Source organism: Sander vitreus, unplaced genomic scaffold (genome assembly GCF_031162955.1).
Source record: "Sander vitreus isolate 19-12246 unplaced genomic scaffold, sanVit1 ctg596_0, whole genome shotgun sequence".
NCBI lineage: Eukaryota > Metazoa > Chordata > Actinopteri > Perciformes > Percidae > Sander > Sander vitreus.
This window is the reverse complement of record NW_027595688.1, coordinates 1-21900: the sequence shown is the minus strand read 5'-3', so window position 1 is coordinate 21900 and position 21900 is coordinate 1. Positions and strand designations below refer to the sequence as shown.

General features: G+C 42.4%; 11 non-coding genes across 11 annotated transcripts; 1 reads left to right on the top strand and 10 right to left on the bottom strand.

Moving 5' to 3' along the window:
• Positions 1 to 278: 278 nt before the first annotated feature.
• On the bottom strand, positions 279 to 351 carry trnar-acg (transfer RNA arginine (anticodon ACG)). Its single transcript has one exon. It is a non-coding gene; the product is annotated as a tRNA-Arg (tRNA).
• Positions 352 to 2120: 1769 nt separating this feature from the next.
• trnar-acg (transfer RNA arginine (anticodon ACG)) lies at positions 2121 to 2194 on the top strand. Its single transcript has one exon. It is a non-coding gene; the product is annotated as a tRNA-Arg (tRNA).
• Positions 2195 to 2659: 465 nt separating this feature from the next.
• Positions 2660 to 2732, bottom strand: trnar-acg (transfer RNA arginine (anticodon ACG)). Its single transcript has one exon. It is a non-coding gene; the product is annotated as a tRNA-Arg (tRNA).
• Positions 2733 to 7166: 4434 nt separating this feature from the next.
• On the bottom strand, positions 7167 to 7239 carry trnar-ucg (transfer RNA arginine (anticodon UCG)). The gene has a single exon. It is a non-coding gene; the product is annotated as a tRNA-Arg (tRNA).
• An 800-nt stretch (positions 7240 to 8039) lies between these two features.
• On the bottom strand, positions 8040 to 8112 carry trnar-acg (transfer RNA arginine (anticodon ACG)). Its single transcript has one exon. It is a non-coding gene; the product is annotated as a tRNA-Arg (tRNA).
• Positions 8113 to 10264: 2152 nt separating this feature from the next.
• Positions 10265 to 10337, bottom strand: trnar-acg (transfer RNA arginine (anticodon ACG)). The gene has a single exon. It is a non-coding gene; the product is annotated as a tRNA-Arg (tRNA).
• Positions 10338 to 11672: 1335 nt separating this feature from the next.
• On the bottom strand, positions 11673 to 11745 carry trnar-acg (transfer RNA arginine (anticodon ACG)). Its single transcript has one exon. It is a non-coding gene; the product is annotated as a tRNA-Arg (tRNA).
• Positions 11746 to 12362: 617 nt separating this feature from the next.
• On the bottom strand, positions 12363 to 12435 carry trnar-acg (transfer RNA arginine (anticodon ACG)). The gene has a single exon. It is a non-coding gene; the product is annotated as a tRNA-Arg (tRNA).
• Positions 12436 to 13308: 873 nt separating this feature from the next.
• On the bottom strand, positions 13309 to 13381 carry trnar-acg (transfer RNA arginine (anticodon ACG)). Its single transcript has one exon. It is a non-coding gene; the product is annotated as a tRNA-Arg (tRNA).
• A 1079-nt stretch (positions 13382 to 14460) lies between these two features.
• On the bottom strand, positions 14461 to 14533 carry trnar-acg (transfer RNA arginine (anticodon ACG)). The gene has a single exon. It is a non-coding gene; the product is annotated as a tRNA-Arg (tRNA).
• Positions 14534 to 15076: 543 nt separating this feature from the next.
• Positions 15077 to 15149, bottom strand: trnar-acg (transfer RNA arginine (anticodon ACG)). Its single transcript has one exon. It is a non-coding gene; the product is annotated as a tRNA-Arg (tRNA).
• Between the last annotated feature and the right edge of the window lie 6751 nt (positions 15150 to 21900).

Here is a 21900-nt window from a genome sequence, read left to right as displayed (position 1 = left end):
TATGTTTGGACAGAATAGGTAGCAGGATTCAAACTGGGGTTGCTGCGTGCCACAACGCAGAGTACAAACCACTATACGATCACGGCCATTTTGTACTGTCAGTGACAAATGACAATTCCACGGATGGTTTATCTAGAACTGCTGATTGTAGAAAAACAACAGAGAAAGCTTGATAATAGCTGTGCTTGAATGAAATTGCAGGATTTAGAGTCTTTTTAGCACAGGTTGAAAGACCATTTACTCATCGTTTGGGTCTCCATAATAGATAAAGAGGAGTACGAGCTAGCCAGGAGTTGAACCTAGAATCTTCTGATCCGTAGTCAGACGCGTTATCCATTGCGCCACTAGCCCCTACATTTAGTGAAAACAGGGAGCAGCTCTGTTCTCAGACCATTGCATACAAACAGTGGCGATCTTTGTTGACAAGGGTATAGAAGGCCAGAAAAGGTCTTTAGGTATTAAATCACTCGTCATGTACAAACTGTATCTAAAACTAAATTTACATCTAAAAGAGCCAAACGATGAGGGAATGGTCTTTCAACCTGCGCTAAAAAGACTCTAAATCCTGCAATTTCAGTCAAGCACAGCTGTTATCAAGCTTTCGCTGTTGTTTTTCTAGAATCAACGGTGCTAGATAAACCATCCGTGGAATTGCCATTTGTCACTGACAATACAAAATGGCCGTGATCATATAGTGGTTAGTACTCTGCGTTGTGGCCGCAGCAACCCAGGTTTGAATCTGGGTCATGGCAGCTGTGTAAATCCACTTTTCTGTTGTTCCTTTGAATTACTCCATCTTCTGTTTCTTTTTACATTAATAGAAACTGGACAGCTTAGACTGAAAGTCATGCAAGAGACTCCATATTTTCGACTACAACAAAAAAATGACTGGCCTTCTATACTCTTGTCAACAAAGATCACCACTGTTTGTATGCAATGGTCTGAGAACAGAGCTGCTCCCTATTTACACTAAATGTAGGGCTAGTGGCGTAATGGATAACGCGTCTGACTAAGGATCAGAAGATTCTAGGTTGGACTCCTGGTTAGCTCGTACTTCTCTTTAGGTATTAAATCACTTGTCCTGTACAAACTGTATATAAAACTAATTTTACATCTAAAAGAGCCAAACGATGAGGGAATGGTCTTTCAACCTGTGCTAAAAAGACTCTAAATCCTGTCACCAACAACTTAACTTATCCATCATAGAAAAGAAACGACAAAAACGTTGAAAAAAGCACAAATAAAACTGATAACTGTGTCAACAACGTCAAAAAAAAGCGCCAGGGGCGCCAAACTCAACTTCACTAAGAGACAGACGTATTTTTATTGATATGCTTTTATTTAAGAGAAAAAGTCAAATATTTTGACTGTATGTATTATTGCATGTCTCTCATAGCTTTCTCACTTACAGTTTGGGCCTCAAAAAGCCCCAAAAAAGTCACCAACAACTTAACTTATCCATCATAGAAAAGAAACGACAAAAACGTTGAAAAAAGCACAAATAAAACTGATAACTGTGTCAACAACGCTGTAAAAAGCGCTAAAACTGCGCAAACGCAGCGGAAAACGTTTAAAAAAGCATCAAAAACGCTGTAAAAGGAAAAAAATTGAAGAAAGAAAAAACGTTGGTAAAACATCAAAAAACGTTGGGGAAAAAGCATAAAAAAGTGTCAAAAACATTGAAAACTGCATCAAAAACATCGAAAAGAAGCGCCTTAAGCATTGAAAAAGCGCCAAAAACTTTGGCAAAGGCTTCAAAAACGTTGGGAAAAGCACCACAAACATCGAAAAGATTTACAAAAACTTCTGAAAATGCGACAAAAACTAGGCGGGCCAAAAGTATTGTGAACCTAAACTGATATGCATGAGTTTGACGCATCTGCACTATAGGCGTTGCCATCCTTAGTTTAAAAAACTCATATCAATGACATGTAAAGATCACAGTTTTATGAGTTCAGTGGTAACTTTTTGCAGTAAAATCACTTACCGTATTTTCCGGACTATAAGTCGCACTTTTTTTCATACTTTGGCTGGTCCTGCGACTTATAGTCAGGTGCGACTTATATATCAAAATATATATAATGTAACATGTTTTATATGTTATTTCATGCTAAAATGTAGGGCTAGTGGCGCAATGGATAACGCTGTCTGACTACGGATCAGAAGATTCTAGGTTCAACTCCTGGCTAGCTCGCACTCCTCTTTATCTATTATGGAGAACTTTTAGCATAAGCTGTCCAGTTTCTATCTATGTAAAATGAAGCAGAAGATGGAGTAATTCAAAGGAACAACAGAAAAGTAGCTTAACACAGCTGCCGTGATCCGGATTCCAACCAGGGTTGCTGTAACCACAACGTAGAGTACTAACCACTATACGATCACAGCCACTTGGTATTGTCAGTGCCTCGTTGATGTGATAGCATAGTTGGAACTCTGAATCACAAATATACTGCTATTTTCTCTGTTTCCATAATTGATGAGTAACAAATGACAATTCCACAGATGGTTTATCTAGCACTGCTGATTCTAGAAAAACAACAGAGAAAGCTTGATAATAGCTGTGCTTGAATGAAATTGCAGGATTTAGAGTCTTTTTAGCACAGGTTGAAAGACCATTTACTCATCGTTTAGCTCTCTCCATAATAGCTAAAGAGGAGTACGAGCTAGCCAGGAGTTGAACCTAGAATCTTCTGATCCGTAGTCAGACGCGTTATCCATTGCGCCACTAGCCCAACGTTTGGAGTAAATAGGGAGCAGCTCTGTTCTCAGACCATTGCATGCAAACAGTGGTGATCTTTGTTGACAAGAGTATAGAAGGCCAGTCAAATTTTTGTTGCAGACGAAAACATGGAGTCTCTTACACGACTTTCAGCCTTAGCTGTTTGAATCAGATCTGTTTTGGTACTCACACCATTGGATGCAAACAGTGGTGATCTTTGCTGACAAGTGTATAGAAGGCCGTGCTGTGCAGTTTCTATCTATGTAAAATGAAGCTGAGGGTGGACTAATTCAAAGGAACAACAGAAAAGTGGCTTTACACAGCTGCCGTGACCCAGATTCAAACCTGGGTTGCTGCGGCCATAAAGCAGAGTACTAACCACTATACAATCACGGCCATTTTGTACTCTCAGTGACAAATGGCAATTCCACGGATGGTTTATCTAGCACTGCTGATTCTAGAAAAACAACAGAGAAAGCTTGATAATAGCTGTGCTTGACTGAATTTGCAGGATTTAGAGTCTTTTTAGCACAGGTTGAAAGACCATTTACTCATCGTTTGGCTCTCCATAATAGCTAAAGAGGAGTACGAGCTAGCCAGGAGTCCAACCTAGAATCTTCGGAGCCGTAGTCAGACACGTTATCCATTGCGCCACTAGCCCTACATTTGGAGAGAATGTAGGGAGCAGCTCAGTACTCAGACCATTGCATATAAACAGTGGCGATCTTTGTTGACAAGAGTATAGAAGGCCAGTAATTTTTTTGTTGTAGTATGGGGTCTCTTGCATAACTTTTAGCCTAAGCTGTCCAGTTTCTATTTATGTAAAATGAAGCAGAAGATGTAGTAATTCAAAGGAACAACAGAAAACTAGCTCTACAAAGCTGCCGTGACCCAGATTCAAACCCGATCTGCTGCAGCCACAACGCAGAGTACTAACCACTATACGATCACGGCCACTTGGTATTGTCAGTGCCTCGTTGTTGTGATAGTATAGTTGGAACTCTGAATCACAAATATACTCAAAGAGCATAGGGAGCAGCTCTGTTCTCAGACCATTGCATACAAACAGTGGTGATCTTTGTTGACAAGGGTATAGAAGGCCAGTAATTTTTTTGTTGTAGTATGGGGTCTCTTGCAGAACTTTTAGCCTAAGCTGTCCAGTTTCTATCTATGTAAAATGAAGCAGAAGATGGAGTAATTAAAGGAACAACAGAAAAGTAGCTTAACACAGCTGCAGTGACCCTGATTCAAACCTGGGTTGCTGTAACCACAACGTAGAGTACTAACCACTATACTATCACGGCCACTTGGTCTTGCAATTGCCTCGTTGATGTGATAGCATAGTTGGAACTCTGAATCACAAATATACTGCTATTTTCTCGGTATTCCTAATTGATGAGTAACAAATGACAATTCCACAGATGGTTTATTTAGCACTGCTGATTCTAGAAAAACAACAGAGAAAGCTTGATGGTAGCTGTGCTTGACTGAAATTGCAGGATTGAGAGTCTTTTTATTTTTCTCATTGTTTGGCTCTCCATAATAGCTAAGGAGTAGTACGAGCTAACCTAGAGTCTTCTGATCCGTACTTGTCCACTTTTGTGAGGACATGACTAGCATAAGCAATCACTTTTTCTTGATTCCCTTGTCTCTGAACAAGCACAGCACCAATAGCAGAGCCTGAAGCATCTGTGTAGAGAGAGAATGGCACAGTAAAGTCAGGGAATGCAACCACTGGAGGGTTTGTAAGTGCATGCTTCAGGTAAGTGAATGCATCCTGACATTGAAAAGTCCATTGAAAAGGTGCATTCTTCTCTGTGAGGGCGTGTAGGGGGACACTGTGATGTGCAAAGCTTCTGATAAACTTGCGGTAATATGAACAAAGTCATAGTCCCTCTGGGTCGAAGAAGGAAGGCTGTGCCAATACAGAAATGCAGCATCTGCTAGGCGAGTAGGGAGGACGGAGGCCATCACTGCAGGCAGATCCGTATCAGTTGAATTCATAGCCTGCACTGCCACTTCAAAGCATCGAGACCAACTTGTGAATGATTCAGTCCCATCTCCTTTAAAAGCAGGTGGAAGATCAATTTTCAGTGCACTGGAGACAGCATGTGTGGCTACAGAAGCAGCACCTGTCCCTGTAGCACCTTGCCGTCGTTGTGAGGGAGGAGACTGCAGCACAGCTTCACTTTCATCAGCCGACATGGTGACAAAATGTCCAGTCCAAAAATCACAAAAAGCACGTCAGGTAGAAGAAAAAAAAATAATAATAAAAAATACTGCAAAAGTCCATTAATATCTCCAAACTAGTTTGTAGTCAATCCACTGCACTCAAAGAGTGTAAAATCCAGATGGCACAAAAAGTGACTACATCCACAGTTCGTAGGAATAAAACTCACCAAATGCGCAAAGACCACCAAAATAACACCACGCTGCCACCAAATGTAACGTGAGGGTTCGGTATGTGGTGGTGGATCACTCTTTATGAGAATAAACAGTAGGATGGAGACGGATGACTTTCTCATGCGGTACTTTACTGAACACCCCTCACAACAACAACACTTCCTAGATCGGACCTTCCACGTGACTGAACTAACCAATCAGAAGGGAGAACTTAGACTGAGGTAAATGTGAGGGAATCAGAAAAGGACATTCAACAGAATATCCTGACTGTGTTAAATATGTAAACATGTAAATATGTAACTAATAATTGTGTAACATAAGTATGTAAATGATTAACTGAATAAACATTGTAAATACATTTCTAGTGAATTAACTAAAATATAAATTATATTAAATTCTGAGCCTTACACCTTTCAAATATGAATTAACTCCACTTCTAAACCTTACAAAAGTAACAAATGACAATTCAACGGATGGTTTATCTAGCACTGCTGATTCTAGAAAAACAACAGAGAAAGCTTGATGGTAGCTGTGCTTGACTGAAATTGCAGGATTTAGAGTCTTTTTTATTTACTCATTGTTTGGCTCTCCATAATAGCTAAGGAGTAGTACGAGCTAACCTAGAATCTTCTGATCCGTAGTCAGACGCGTTACCCATTGCGCCACTAGCCCGATGTTTAGACGGAAGAGGGAGCAGCTCAGTACTCGCACCATTGCATGCAAACAGTGGTGATCTTTGTTGACAAGGGTATAGGAGGTCAGTCAAATTTTGTCGAAAGTAAGGAGCCTCTTGCATGACTTTCAGCCTAAGCTGTCCAGTTTCTGTCAATGTAAAAAGAAGCAGAAGATGGAGTAATTCAAAGGAACAACAGAAAAGCAGCTTTACACAGCTGCCGTGACCCGGATTCAAACCAGGGTTGCTGCGGCCACAACGCAGAGTACTAACCACTATACGATCATGGCCACTTGGTGTTGTGAGTGACAAATGACAATTCCACGGATGGTTTATCAGGCACTGCTGATTCTAGAAAAACAACAGAGAAAGCTTGATGGTGGCTGTGCTTGACTGAAATTGCAGGATTTAGAGTCTTTTTAGCACAGGTTGAAAGACCATTCCCTCATCGTTTGGTTCTTTTAGATGTAAATTTAGTTTTATATACAGTTTGTATAGTTCCTAGCCAGGTGTCGAACCTAGAATCTTCTGATCCGTAGTCAGACGCTTTATCCATTGCCCCACTAGCCCGATGTTCAGAGAGAATAGGTAGCAGCTCTGTTCTCAGACCATTGCATACAAACAGTGGTGATCTTTGTTGACAAGGTTATAGAAGGCCAGTCATTTTTTTGTTGTAGTATGGGGTCTCTTGCATAACTTTTAGTCTAAGCTGTCCAGTTTCTATTAATGTAAAAAGAAACAGAAGATGGAGTAATTCAAAGGAACAACAGAAAAGTGCCTTTATACAGCTGCCTTGACCCAGAGTCAAACCAGGAATGCTGCAGCCATCTGTTCTCACACCATTGCACACCAGGATCTGTTCTCACACCATTGCATGCAAACAGTGTTTATTTTTGTTCAACACTGTTTGAATCTTATCTGTTTTGGTAGTCACACCATTGGATGCAAAGAGTGGTGATCTTTGTTTACAAGAGTATAGAAGGCCGTGCTGTGCAGTTTCTATCTATGTAAAATGAAGCTGAGGGTGGAGTAACTCAAAGGAACAACAGAAATGTAGCTTTATGCAGCTTCCATGACCCGGATTCGAACCGGGGTTGCTGCGGCCACAACGCAGAGTACTAACCACTATACGATCACGGCCGCTTGGTATTGTGAGTGACAAATGACAATTCCACGGATGGTTTATCTAGCACTGCTGATTCTAGAAAAACAACAGAGAAAGCTTGATGGTAGCTGCTGAAATTGCAGGATTTAGAGTCTTTTTAGCACAGGTTGAAAGACCATTCCCTCATCGTTTGGCTCTTTTAGATGTAAATTTAGTTTTATATACAGTTTGTACAGGACAAGTGATTTAATACCTAAAGAGGAGTACGAGCTAGCCAGGAGTCGAACCTAGAATCTTCTGATCCGAAGTCAGACGCGTTATCCATTGCGCCACTAGCCCTACATTTAGAGAATGTAGGGAGCGGCTCTTTTCTCAGACCATTGCACACAAACAGTAGTGATCTTTGTTGACAAGGGTATAGAAGGCCAGTCATTTTTTTGTTGTAGTATGGTGTGATTTAATAGCTAAAGAGTAGTACGAGATAGCCAGGAGTCGAACCCAGAGTCTTTGGAGCCGTACTCAGACGCTTCAAGACCTCAACCATAATCCCTGTCAAACGAACCACACATACCAGACCTCTCTTATCAGGGAAGGGTTGCAGGACTCTTCCTAGCATCCATGACCCACGTGGTGCTGTGGAGTCCGCAACCATGACCAGGTCTCCAGGAACAAAGCTCCTCTTCTCCTGGTTCCATTTGTGACGCTCCTGTAAAAGCGGTAAGCGGATCCACCTCTTCCAAAAGAGATCCGAGATGTACTACCTTCTCCTTGCGCAAACATCCCTTTTGTCGAACAGTCCTGGTGGGAGAACTGGTTTTCCTTTGAGGAGTAGTAGATGGTTTGGCGTCAACGCCTCAAGGTCGTTGGGGTCCTCTGACAGCCTTGTGATGGGGTGATCGTTGAGCATAGCTTCAGCCTCACAGAGCACGGTATGGAACCTTTCGTCATCCAAGGTTTGTTGACGGAGCACAGAGCACAAAATCTTCCTGATCATCCGTATTATGCGCTCCCAAGCGCCACCATGATGTGACCCAGCTGGAGGGTTAAAGCTTTATAGTTAACATTTACTTTGATAGACAGTTTGTACATGAGTAAAGTTGGAAACGAGTAAGAAGTGATTTAATACCTGAAGAGAAGTATGAGCTAGCCAGGAGTCGAACCTAGAATCTTCTGATCCGTAGTCAGACGCGTTATCCATTGCGCCACTAGCCCTCCATTTGGAGAGCATAGGGAGCAGCTCAGTACTCAGACCATTGCATACAAACAGTGGTGATCTTTGTTGACAAGAGTATAGAAGGCCAGTCATTTTTTTGTTGTAGTATGGGGTCTCTTGCAGAACTTTTAGCATAAGCTGTCCAGAGGCTTGAACTACGAATTTGGCGTTAACCAGCTAACTTCAGGTTCAATCCAGGGTTTTCTGGACTACGAAGGTGGATCACTTGTGATCGGGTTCAATCGTCGTGGTAACTTATGCTGAACGCCTATCCTGGTCGGGAGCAGGTTATGTTGGCGATCAGAGATCAACCGGTGTAAAAGCACCGCCTACTGACCAATCAATACTCGATTGATAACGGCGTCACCGTTCTTAGAAGACCAGGTGGAGCTCGGTGGGTGGAGAGAGAGAGAGAGGGAGAGAGGGAGAAAGGGGTGCGCACATAAAAGTTAAAACATTTAGAGACCGACAACCCCGTTAGCATTCCCTGATGTGCATATTTATGAAATGTATAGATTGTAATGGGAGGGAATTACATATCGGCTCGGCTTCTTGAGCCGTGTGTTGCCAATGCGCACATCAGTTTGAATTTAGTTTTTTATATATGTTATTTGCTCTCACGATGGCTTCCCACTGCCAGGACTGCAACTGAAATACTAGGCTAAAGCAACGACAGTTTATGGAAAGTGCACAAGTGTAATTATGGTCAGATTTTGGTCCTGACTGATGGGGAAGTGCTATTAATAAGCGTTATGATTCACGCATCTACAGCGTCGGCTTGTTTTTTGCCAGCTTTCCTTCCTGTTTTAGGAAGCAGCGACTGTATTGTGTTTGCCTGTAAAACCGTGTCTGTGTTCTTCATATTTATGTAGAATTATAGTTTGCTCTTCTTATGTAAAATATGCGGCTCTGGTAGATGTTTGCGATTGGTCGTGCTGTGCAAACACCGCCTCTTTTATATGAACGCGCGCGCCTGTGGATTGGGAAACCCTGGGTTGATTGAACTAGTTGATAACCAGCGTCGTGATACAGCTTATGCGGGACCGCGGGTGTTAGGTTAGGTGAAGCAAGGTAAGAAGGTAACTGAAAGAAATCCAGGACATGTTGATCTCGCCAGTAGTACAGGCCTCAGTTTCTATCTATGTAAAAATGAAGCTGAGGGTGTAGTAATTCAAAGGAACAACAGAAATGTAGCTTTCGAACCTAGAATCTTCTGATCCGTAGTCAGACGCGTTATCCATTGCCCCACTAGCCCGACTTTTGGAGAAAATAGGGAGCAGCTCTGTTCTCAGACCATTGCATACAAACAGTGGTGATCTTTGTTGACAAGAGTATAGAAGGCCAGTAATTTTTTTGTTGTAGTATGGGGTCTCTTACATGACTTTTAGCCTAAGCTGTCCAGTTTCTATTTATGTAAAATGAAGCAGAAGATGTAGTAATTCAAAGGAACAACAGAAAAGTGCCTTTATACAGCTGCCTTGACCCAGAGTCAAACCAGGAATGCTGCGGCCATCTGTTCTCACACCATTGCACACCAGGATCTGTTCTCACACCATTGCATTCAAACAGTGTTGATTTTTATTCAACACTGTTTGAATCTGATCTGTTTTGGTAGTCACACCATTGGATGCAAACAGTGGTGATCTTTGCTGACAAGAGTATAGAATGCCGTGCTGTGCAGTTTCTATCTATGTAAAATGAAGCTGAGGGTGGAGTAACTCAAAGGAACAACAGAAATGTAGCTTTACACAGCTGCCGTGACCCAGATTCAAACCCGATCTGCTGCAGCCACAACACTGAGTACTAACCACTATACGATCACGGCCACTTGGTATTGTCAGTGCCTCGTTGTTGTGATAGTATAGTTGGAACTCTGAATCACAAATATACTGCTATTTTATCTGTTTCCATAATTGATGAGTAACAAATGACAATTCCACAGATGGTTTATCTAGCACTGCTGATTCTAGAAAAACAACAGAGAAAGCTTGATAATAGCTGTGCTTGACTGAAATTCAAGAATTTAGAGCTGTTTAAGCACATTTACTCATTTGTTCGGCTCTTTATAGTTAACATTTACTTTGAGAGACAGTTTGTACAGGAGTAAAGTTGGAAATGAGGAAGAAGTGATTTTATACCTAAAGAGAAGTACGAGCTAGCCAGGAGTCGAACCTAGAATCTTCTGATCCGTAGTCAGACGCGTTATCCATTGCGCCACTAGCCCTACATTTAGAGAACGTAGGGAGCAGCTCTGTTCTCAGACCATTGCATACAAACAGTGGTGATCTTTGTTGACAAGGTTATAGAAGGCCAGTCATTTTTTTGTTGTAGTATGGGGTCTCTTGCAGAACTTTCAATTGGAAAAAACTGTAAAGATGATTTAATTGCATTTCTGCAGTACTCACAAATGGCCATTAGATGTCCCTCTCTCGCTACAGGAAGGACGTTGCTCTGTTCACTGAGTGGGTTGCATCAACTTCTTTTTTCTTCTGTAATTGAGTTCCAACATTTCCCAGAATGCCCTTTATGAACATCTCTTTTTCTAATCCGAATACTTTAACCTTAACTGTATTTTTTGACCATTTGTTGTGAATCCTTTCCGAAGCAAATCCTGAGTCCTGAGTGTTTTGATTGTGTGTGTGTGTGTGTGTGTGTGTGTGTGTGTGTGTGTGTGTGTGTCTGTGTATGTGTGTCTGTGTGTGTTTGTGTGTTAGTGTTTGTGTGCTTGTGTGTCTGTGTGTGTTAGTGTTTGCATGTGTGCGTGTGTGTGTGTGAGTGTGTGTGTGTGTGTGTGTGTGTGTGTGTGTGTGTGTGTGTGCGTTCGTGCGTGCGTGCGTGCGTGCGTGCATGCGTGTGGATGCTGTGTGAGAACATAAGGAAGTGATAACCATGACAACACAGTTTTTTTTTTCTCTCAGGCGTCAGTGACTGTTTCTCTTTGTCCAAACTGTCCAAAGCTCGAGGGAAAACATAAATATGTTCAATATAAGTGGGAAAAGTCAAGATCCTCCACTTTTATTTCAGTTTTAACTTCACTAACAAAGTTAGACACCTAAAAAAAAATCTATATCAGTTGAAGTGGACGCTATATTTAGGGATATTTTCAGTGCCTTACCTTCCTGTCAGACAGCCCTTTACGATGGGGAACTGAAGCCGTTATCTCTCTCCAAAGCCACCAGACTCCTTTAACGAAAAACAGTCATTTAACCTCTCAGAACACGGGAGTTGCTGCTCTACCGCTGCCTCCATCGCCTCGTTGTTATGATAGTATAGTTGGAACTCTGAATCACAAATATACTGCTATTTTATCTGTTTCCATAATTGATGAGTAACAAATGACAATTCCACAGATGGTTTATCTAACACTGCTGATTCTAGAAAAACAACAGAGAAAGCTTGATAATAGCTGTGCTTGACTGAAATTCAAGAATTTAGAGCTGTTTAAGCACATTTACTCATTTGTTCGGCTCTTTATAGTTAACATTTACTTTGAGAGACAGTTTGTACAGGAGTAAAGTTGGAAATGAGGAAGAAGTGATTTTATACCTAAAGAGAAGTACGAACTAGCCAGGAGTCGAACCTAGAATCTTCTGATCCGTAGTCAGACGCGTTATCCATTGCGCCACTAGCCCTACATTTAGTGAAAACAGGGAGCAGCTCTGTTCTCAGACCATTGCATACAAACAGTGGTGATCTTTGTTGACAAGGGTATAGAAGACCAGTCATTTTTTTTGTTGTAGTCGAAAATAAGGAGCCTCTTGCATGACTTTCAGCCTAAGCTGTCCAGTTTCTATCAATGTAAAATGAAGCTGAAGATGGAGTAATTCAAAGGAACAACAGAAAAGTAGCTTTATACAGCTGCCGTGAACCCGATTCAAACCTGGGTTGCTGTAACCACAACGTAGAGTACTAACCACTATACGATCACGGCCACTTGGTGTTGCAATTGCCTCGTTGATGTGATAGCATAGTTGGAACTCTGAATCACAAATATACTGCTATTTTCTTGGTATTCCTAATTGATGAGTAACAAATTAAAATTCCACGGATGGTTTATCTAGCACTGCTGATTCTAGAAAAACAACAGAGAAAGCTTGAGGATAGCTGTGCTTGACTGAAATTACAGGATTTAGAGTCTTTTTAACACAGGTTGAAAGACCATTCCCTCAATGTTTTGCTCTTCTAGGTGTAAATTTAGTTTTATATACAGTTTGTACAGGACAAGTGACTTAATAGCTAAAGAGAAGTACGAGCTAGCCAGGAGTTGAACCTAGAATCTTCTGATCCGTAGTCAGACGCGTTATCCATTGCGCCACTAGCCCGTTGCTCAGAAAGAATAAGGAGCAGCTCTGTTCTCAGACCATTGCATACAAACAGTGGCGATCTTTCTTGACAATAGTATAGAAGGCCAGTCATTTTTTTGTTGTAGTATGGGGTCTCTTGCAGAACTTTTAGAGTCTTTTTAGCACAGGTTGAAAGACCATTTACTCATCGTTTGGCTCTTTATAGATGTAAATTTACTTTTATAGACAGTTTGTCCTGGAGTAAAGTTGGAAATGAGGAAGAAGTGATTTTATACCTAAAGAGAAGTACGAGCTAGCCAGGAGTCCAACCTAGAATCTTCTGATCCGTAGTCAGACGCGTTATCCATTTCGCCACAAGCCCTACATTTAGTGAAAATAGGGAGCAGCTCTGTTCTCAGACCATTGCATACAAAGAGTGGTGATCTTTATTGACAAGGGTATAGAAGGCCATTTAAACTTTTTGTTGCAGTCGAAAAATAAGGCGCTCTTACACGACTTTCAGCCTAAGATGTCCAGTTTCTATTAATGTAAAAAGAAGCAGAAGATGGAGTAATTCAAAGGAACAACAGAGAAACAGCTTTATACAGCTGCCGTGACCCGGATTCAACCAGGTTTGCTGCGGCCACAACGCAGAGTACTAACCACTATACGATCACGGCCGCTTGGTGCTGTCGAGTGACAAATGACAATTCCACGGATGGTTTATCTAGCACTGCTGATTCTAGAAAAACAACAGAGAAAGCTTGATGGTAGGTGCTGAAATTGCAGGATTTACAGTCTTTTTAGCACAGGTTGAAAGACCATTCCCTCATCGTTTGGCTCTTTTAGATGTAAATTTAGTTTTATATACAGTTTGTACAGGACAAGTGACTTAATAGCTAAAGAGGAGTACGAGCTAGCCAGGAATCAAACCTAGAAGCTTCTGATCCGTAGTCAGACGCGTTATCCATTGCGCCACTAGCCCTACATTTAGTGAAAACAGGGAGCAGCTCTGTTCTCAGACCATTGCATACAAACAGTGGTGATCTTTGTTGACAAGAGTATAGAAGGCCAGTCAAATTTTTGTTGCAGACGAAAACATGGAGTCTCTTACACGACTTTCAGCCTTAGCTGTCCATTTTCTATCAATGTAAAATGAAGCTGAAGATGGAGTAATTCAAAGGAACATCAGAAAAGTAGCTTTATACAGCTGCCGTGACCCTGATTAAAACCTGGAATTGTAACCGCAACGTAGAGTACTAACCACTATACGATCACGGCCACTTGGTGTTGTCAGTGACAAATAACAATTCCACAGATGGTTTATCTAGCACTGCTGATTCTAGAAAAACAACAGAGAAAGCTTGATGGTAGCTGTGCTTGACTGAAATTGCAGGATTTACAGTCTTTTTAGCACAGGTTGAAAGACCATTCCCTCATCGTTTGGCTCTTTTAGATGTAAATTTATTTTTATATACAGTTTGTACAGGACAAGTGACTTAATAGCTAAAGAGGAGTACGAGCTAGCCAGGAGTCAAAACCTAGAATCTTCTGATCCGTATCAAATCCATTGCACCACTAGCCCTACATTTAGTGTAAATAGGGAGCAGCTCTGTTCTCAGACCATTGCATACAAACAGTGGTGATCTTTGTTGACAAGGGTATAGAAGGTCAGTCATTTTTTTGTTGTAGTATGGGGTCTCTTGCAGAACTTTTAGCCTAAGCTGTCCAGTTTGTATTTATGTAAAATGAAGCAGAAGATGGAGTAATTCAAAGGAACAACAGAAAACTAGCTCTACAAAGCTGCCGTGACCCGGATTCAAACTGGGGTTGCTGCGGCCACAACGCAGAGTACAAACCACTATACGATCACGGCCATTTTGTACTGTCAGTGACAAATGACAATTCCACGGATGGTTTATCTAGCACTGCTGATTCTAGAAAAACAGCGAAAGCTTGATAATAGCTGTGCTTGAATGAAATTGCAGGATTTAGAGTCTTTTTAGCACAGGTTGAAAGACCATTTACTCATCATTGGCTCTCCATAATAGCTAAAGAGGAGTACGAGCTAGCCAGGAGTTGAACCTAGAATCTTCTGATCCGTAGTCAGACACGTTATCCATTGCGCCACTAGCCCGACGTTTGGAGTAAATAGGGAGCAGCTCTGTTCTCAGACCATTGCATACAAACAGTGGTGATCTTTGTTGACAAGAGTATAGAAGGCCAGTCAAATTTTTGTTGCAGACGAAAACATGGAGTCTCTTACACGACTTTCAGCCTTAGCTGTCCATTTTCTATCAATGTAAAATGAAGCTGAAGATGGAGTAATTCAAAGGAACATCAGAAAAGTAGCTTTATACAGCTGCCGTGACCCTGATTCAAACCTGGGTTGCTGTAACCACAACGTAGAGTACTAACCACTATACGATCACGGCCACTTGGTGTTGTCATTGACAAATAACAATTCCACAGATGGTTTGTTGATTCTAGAAAAACAACAGAGAAAGCTTGATGATAGCTGTGCTTGACTGAAATTGCAGGATTTAGAGTCTTTCTAGCACATGTTGAACAAACACTCATTGGTCGGCTCTTTATAGTGGTTTATTTACTTTGATAGACAGTTTGTACAGGAGGTAAGTTGCAAACGAGGAACAAGTGATTTTATCCCTAAAGAGTAGTACGAGCTAGCCAGGAGTCGAACCTAGAATCTTCTGATCCGTAGTCAGACACGTTATCCATTGCGCCACTAGCCCGATGTTCAGAGAGAATAGGTAGCAGCTCTGTTCTCAGACCATTGCATACAAACAGTGGTGATCTTTGTTGACAAGGTTATAGAAGGCCAGTTATTTTTTTTGTTGTAGTATGGTGTCTCTTGCAGAACTTTTTAGCCTAAGATGTCCAGTTTCTATTTATGTAAAATGAAGCAGAAGATGTAGTAATTCAGTACTGCAGAGACTGTGATGTACAGAACTGACAGGACTAGACAGACTTACAGGACTTAGACTAGAATGTCTCTTGTCAGAGCGTGGATTACCGGGAGCACTGGAGAAGGTGCTCTGCTCTGCTGGTCTGATGTCAGCAGGGCGACGTGACATTGCATCTGCATTGAGGTGACTGTGGCCATCCTTGTGAATTACAGTCCATTCAAAAGGATCAAGTTCAAGAGCCCAGCGTGCACGACGACCAGTTCTGTCATTGTCATTGGGTAGCTTTCTGAGACCCAGGAGAGGTTTGTGGTCAGTGACAATAACAAATGGCTGTTTGTAAAGATAGTGGCGGAAATTTCGCACGGCCCAGACAATGACCCAGAGTTCTCTGTCATATGTTGACCATTTTCTTTTGCTTTTGTGAGGACATGACTAGCATAAGCAATCACTTTTTTCTTGATTCCCATGTCTCTGAACAAGCACAGCACCAATAGCAGAGCCTGAAGCATCTGTGTAGAGAGAGAATGGCACAGTAAAGTCAGGGAATGCAACCACTGGAGGGTTTGTAAGTGCATGCTTCAGGTAAGTGAATGCATCCTGACATTGAAAAGTCCATTGAAAAGGTGCATTCTTCTCTGTGAGGGCGTGTAGGGGGACACTGTGATGTGCAACGCTTCTGATAAACTTATGTAATATGAACAAAGTCCAAGAAATGCTCTTACTTCTGTAGCTGACCGTGGAATAGGCCAGTCTTGAACACTTTTCACATTGCGTGGGTCTGGCTGAATGCCGTCTTTGGATACAACATGGCCCAGAAACTGTACCTGATCTCTGGCAAAACAGCATTTTTGAGGGATTCAGCTTCAGGCCACTTGACTGGAATCTGGAGAGAATTTCTTCCAGGTGCTGGAGATGTTCACTAAAAGAGCGGCTGTAGATGAGGACATCATCCAAATACACTAGACAGGTTTTCCATGGGAGACCTCGAAGTACCATTTCCATCAAGCGCTGGCATGTCGCTGGAGCATTGGTGAGACCCATTGGCATAACTTTAAAGTGATAAAGGCCACTACCAGTTGTGAATGCTGTCTTTTTCGCGGTCTTCCTCATCCAGCTCAACTTGTCAATAGCCATGTTGCAGGTCCATTGTGGAGAACCAGGCAGAGCCCGACAAAGCATCCAATGTGTCGTCGACTCTGGAAGAGGGTGGGAATCCTTGATTGTCACTGCATTGAGTTTTCTGTAGCCCAGGCAGAAACGCCATGTGCCATTCTTCTTGCGCACCAAAACAACTGGCGCAGCCCAGTGACTGTAGCTTTCCTCAATAACATCTGCTTTTAACAGGTTTTCAACTTGAGTCTGTATTTCAGCTCTCTGTTCTGGTGTCACTCTGTAGGCTCTCTGCTTAATTGGTGTGGCATCACCGGTGCGGATTTGATGCCTGATGATGTTCGTGTGACCTCTGTCCTCGAAGTGTTTACTGAATGCTGCTGGATGAGTATTTCTGAAGCAATGACTTCAGAGACTGAACTTGGGAAGGTGACAGATCGCTGTCATTTATCTGGACAGATGGAGCTAAATCATGTACAAGGGAGGTTGCACAACATGTCCCTTCACCCGATATGTCAACAGATGAAGCCGAATGAAACTCACTCCAGGTGTTGACCTGAATGCAGCTCAATGTCATCCCTGGAGGGATTTAAGATTCGAACAACAGTTGTGCCATTTCGAACCTCACTGAGAGAATGTGCCACAATGATGTCACACGATGGGTTGGGCATGAGAACACCACAGTAGTCAGTTGGCATGGGAGAAGCAGGTGTAGCTGCTGACACACAGGCTGTGATGAGGGTTTCACTCATAGCTGGAATCTTAGTGGGCGCTAGCACAGACGGATTACAGCAGGCGGCCACTTCGTGTCCTTTGGGTAGGAGAGGAATTTTCATGTCCCAAAGTTGCAGCATTTTGTATTTGAGGTCAAGGAGGTCATGGCGTTTCCGCAGAAAATCGAAACCAAGAATGACTGGCTGGCAAGCACCTCTGAGAATTTTAAATTCCTGTTGCCATACCTGACTTCCAAGTCTGATCCCAATTGTTAACTTGCCTAAAATGTCCAGGCACTGTCCATTGACTGAGCGAGCTGGCAGAGAGGAGGGTGTCATGGGCCGTTTTCTCAATGCTGGGTGAGAGTTACGAAAAATCTTCGCCACAATGGAGACAGTAGAACCAGAGTCAATTAAAGTGCACACTTCAATGCCCTCAACAATAGCCAGGATTGTAGAAGAGACAGAATCATCAGGTTGTGAGTCATTTTTGTCAGGCATTAACTTGGGGGAATCATTCCGGGCTGTGAGACAATAGCTGATGTTTGCCCCTCAACAGCAGCTAAAGGAAGTTTCCTGACGGTTGGAGCCAGAGTGTGGATATCTTTCAGGAGACTGGAAGCTAACACTGCCTCTAGTGTGTGGACTTGCATCTCTGTTTCTCTGTGGAGCAGGACTAGGGCTGCGTCTGTATCTGTCATCATTGTCATGGCGACCATACCTGGAGTGCTGATAGGATTGGCGTGAGGGAGAGCGATGCCGGTCACGCCTGTCAATGTCATGCCACTGGCGGTCACTCTGAACAACAGAGGAAGGAGGACAACGCTCATAGCAGGACCCTGGATCACGACCATGATGCTGCTCAGGTAAGCAATTGTCTCTGCTGTGTTGTCTGTTATGGTAGGGTTGTGGAGAGACACTGCGTGCACTGTATCGAGCATCGTTGGAGGAAAACCTTTCAGGTTTGGAGTCTACACGCTGAGCCAGGTAACTGTGTTTCTCTCGTAGCAGGTGTACTTGACTTTGTAAGCTGTTGACAGTAAGAGTCAGCAGCTCAACTGCTTGCAGAAGCTTGTCATCAGTAGGTTTAGGATGAACCATAGCTACCTGCTCTAAAGACTGAGTGTGTGGAGACCCAGCAGTCGTCAGTTGGAGACGCTGCACGTGCTCTCTCACAGCAGCTGGCGATACGCAGGGCTTCCTCAAGATCCTCAGCACCCATCTCATGGACTTTTGACTGAAGATCTGGGTCCAAGCCAGCAACAAAGCGGCGGAATTTTTTCACCCTCTAGTGCATTGTGGTCATTGGTGGGAAAGGCTTCTAGTACAAGACGAGTGATGTCAGCACTGTATACATCCAAATTTTCACCTGGTTTACGAGGTCAAGCGCTCACATGTGTCTGGAAGAATGGCAGGGAGTATATTGGTCCAAAAATGTCCCTGAGTCTCTCCTTTACTGAATCATAGTCCCTCTGGGTCGAAGAAGGAAGGCTGTCCCAATACAGAAATGCAGCATCTGCTAGGCGAGTAGGGGAGGACGGAGGCCATCACTGCAGGCAGATCCGTATCAGTTGAATTCATAGCCTGCACTGCCACTTCAAAGCATCGAGACCAACTTGTGAATGATTCAGTCCCATCTCCTTTAAAAGCAGGTGGAAGATCAATTTTCAGTGCACGGTATGTGGTGGTGGATCACTCTTTATGAGAATAAACAGTAGGATGGAGACGGATGACTTTCTCATGCGGTACTTTACTGAACACCCTCACAACAACAACACTTCCTAGATCGGACCTTCCACGTGACTGAACTAACCAATCAGAAGGGAGAACTTAGACTGAGGTAAATGTGAGGGAATCAGAAAAGGACATTCAACAGAATATCCTGACTGTGTTAAATATGTAAACATGTAAATATGTAACTAATAATTGTGTAACATAAGTATGTAAATGATTAACTGAATAAACATTGTAAATACATTTCTAGTGAATTAACTAAAATATAAATTATATTAAATTCTGAGCCTTACACCTTTCAAATATGAATTAACTCCACTTCTAAACCTTACAAAAGTAACAAATGACAATTCAACGGATGGTTTATCTAGCACTGCTGATTCTAGAAAAACAACGGAGAAAGGTTGATGGTAGCTGTGCTTGACTGAAATTGCAGGATTGAGAGTCTTTTTATTTTTCTCATTGTTTGGCTCTCCATAATAGCCAAGGAGTAGTACGAGCTAACCTAGAATCTTCTGATCCGTAGTCAGACACGTTATCCATTGCGCCACTAGCCCGATGTTTAGACAGAATAGGGAGCAGCTCAGTACTCGCACCATTGCATACAAACAGTGCTAATCTTTGTTGACAAGGGTATAGAAGGTCAGTCAAATTTTGTCGAAAATAAGGAGCCTCTTGCATGACTTTCAGCCTAAGCTGTCCAGTTTCTATCTATGTAAAATGAAGCTGAAGATGTAGTAATTCAAAGGAACAACAGAAAAGCAGCTTTACACAGCTGCCGTGACCCGGATTCAAACCTGGGTTGCTGTAACCACAACGTAGAGTACTAACCACTATACGATCATGGCCACTTGGTGTTGTGAGTGACAAATGACAATTCCACGGATGGTTTATCAGGCACTGCTGATTCTAGAAAAACAACAGAGAAAGCTTGATGGTGGCTGTGCTTGACTGAAATTGCAGGATTTAGAGTCTTTTTAGCACAGGTTGAAAGACCATTCCCTCATCGTTTGGTTCTTTTAGATGTAAATTTAGTTTTATATACAGTTTGTACAGGACAAGTGATTTTATACCTAAAGAGGAGTACGAGCTAGCCAGGCGTCGAACCTAGAATCTTGTTATCCGTAGTCAGACGCGTTATCCATTGCACCACTAGCCCGATGTTTAGAGAGAATAGGTAGCAGCTCTGTTCTCAGACCATTGCATACAAACAGTGGTGATCTTTGTTGACAAGGGTATAGAAGGCCGTGCTGTCCATTTTCTATCAATGTAAAATGAAGCTGAAGATGGAGTAATTTAAAGGAACAACAGAAATGTAACTTTACACAGCTGCCGTGACCCAGATTTGAACCGGGGTTGCTGCGGCCACAACACAGAGTACTAACCACTATACGATCACGGCCACTTGGTACTGTCAGTGACAAAAAACAATTCCACGGATGGTTTATCTAGCAATGCTGATTCTAAAAAAACAAAAGAGAAAGCTTGATGGTAGCTGTGCTTGACTGAAATTGCAGGATTTAGAGTCTTTCTAGCACACGTTGAACAAACACTCATTGGTCGGCTCTTTATAGTGGTTCATTTACTTTGATAGACAGTTTGTACAGGAGTAAAGTTGCAAACGAGGAACAAGTGATTTTATACCTAAAGAGTAGTACGAGCTAGCCAGGCGTCGAACCTAGAATCTTCTGATCCGTAGTCAGACGCGTTATCCATTGCACCACTAGCCCGATGTTTAGAGAGAATAGGTAGCAGCTCTGTTCTCAGACCATTGCATACAAACAGTGGTGATCTTTGTTCACAAGGGTCAAAGGCCAGTTATTTTTTTATTGTAGTATGGGGTCTCTTGCAGACCTTTCAGCCTAAGCTGTCCAGTTTCTAACAATGTAAAATGAAGCAGAAGATGTAGTAATTCAAAGGAACAACAGAAAAGTAGTTTTACACCGCTGCCGTGACCCGGATTCGAACGGGGGTTGCTGCGGCCACAACGCAGAGTACTAACCACTATACGATCACGGCCACGGCCACTTGGGGCTGCAATTGCCTCGTTGATGTGATAGCATTGTTGGAACTCTGAATCACAAATATACTGCTATTTTCTCGGTATTCCTAATTGATGAACCTAGAATCTTTTGATCCAAAGTCAGACGCATTATCCATTGCGCCACTAGCCCTACATTTAATAAAAACAGGGAGCAGCTCTGTTCTCAGACCATTGCATACAAACAGTGGTGATCTTTGTTGACAAGGGTATAGAAGGCCAGTCATTTTTTTTGTTGTAGTCAAGCTGTCCAGTTTCTATTTATGTAAAATGAAGCAGAAGATGTAGTAATTCAAAGGAACAACAGAAAAGTGCCTGTACACAGCTGCCTTAACCCAGAGTCAAACCAGGAATGCTGCGGCCATCTGTTCTCACACCATTGCACACCAGGATCTGTTCTCACACCATTGCATGCAAACAGTGTTTATTTTTGTTCAACACTGTTTGAATCTTATCTGTTTTGGTAGTCACACCATTGGATGCAAAGAGTGGTGATCTTTGTTTACAAGAGTATAGAAGGCCGTGCTGTGCAGTTTCTATCTATGTAAAATGAAGCTGAGGGTGGAGTAACTCAAAGGAACAACAGAAATGTAGCTTTATGCAGCTTCCATGACCCGGATTCGAACCAGGGTTGCTGCAGCCAGAACGCAGAGTACTAACCACTATACGATCACGGCCGCTTGGTATTGTGAGTGACAAATGACAATTCCACGGATGGTTTATCTAGCACTGCTGATTCTAGAAAAACAACAGAGAAAGCTTGATGGTAGCTGCTGAAATTGCAGGATTTAGAGTCTTTTTAGCACAGGTTGAAAGACCATTCCCTCATCGTTTGGCTCTTTTAGATGTAAATTTAGTTTTAGATACAGTTTGTACAGGACAAGTGACTTAATAGCTAAAGAGGAGTACGAGCTAGCCAGGAGTCGAACCTAGAATCTTCTGATCCGAAGTCAGACGCGTTATCCATTGCGCCACAGTC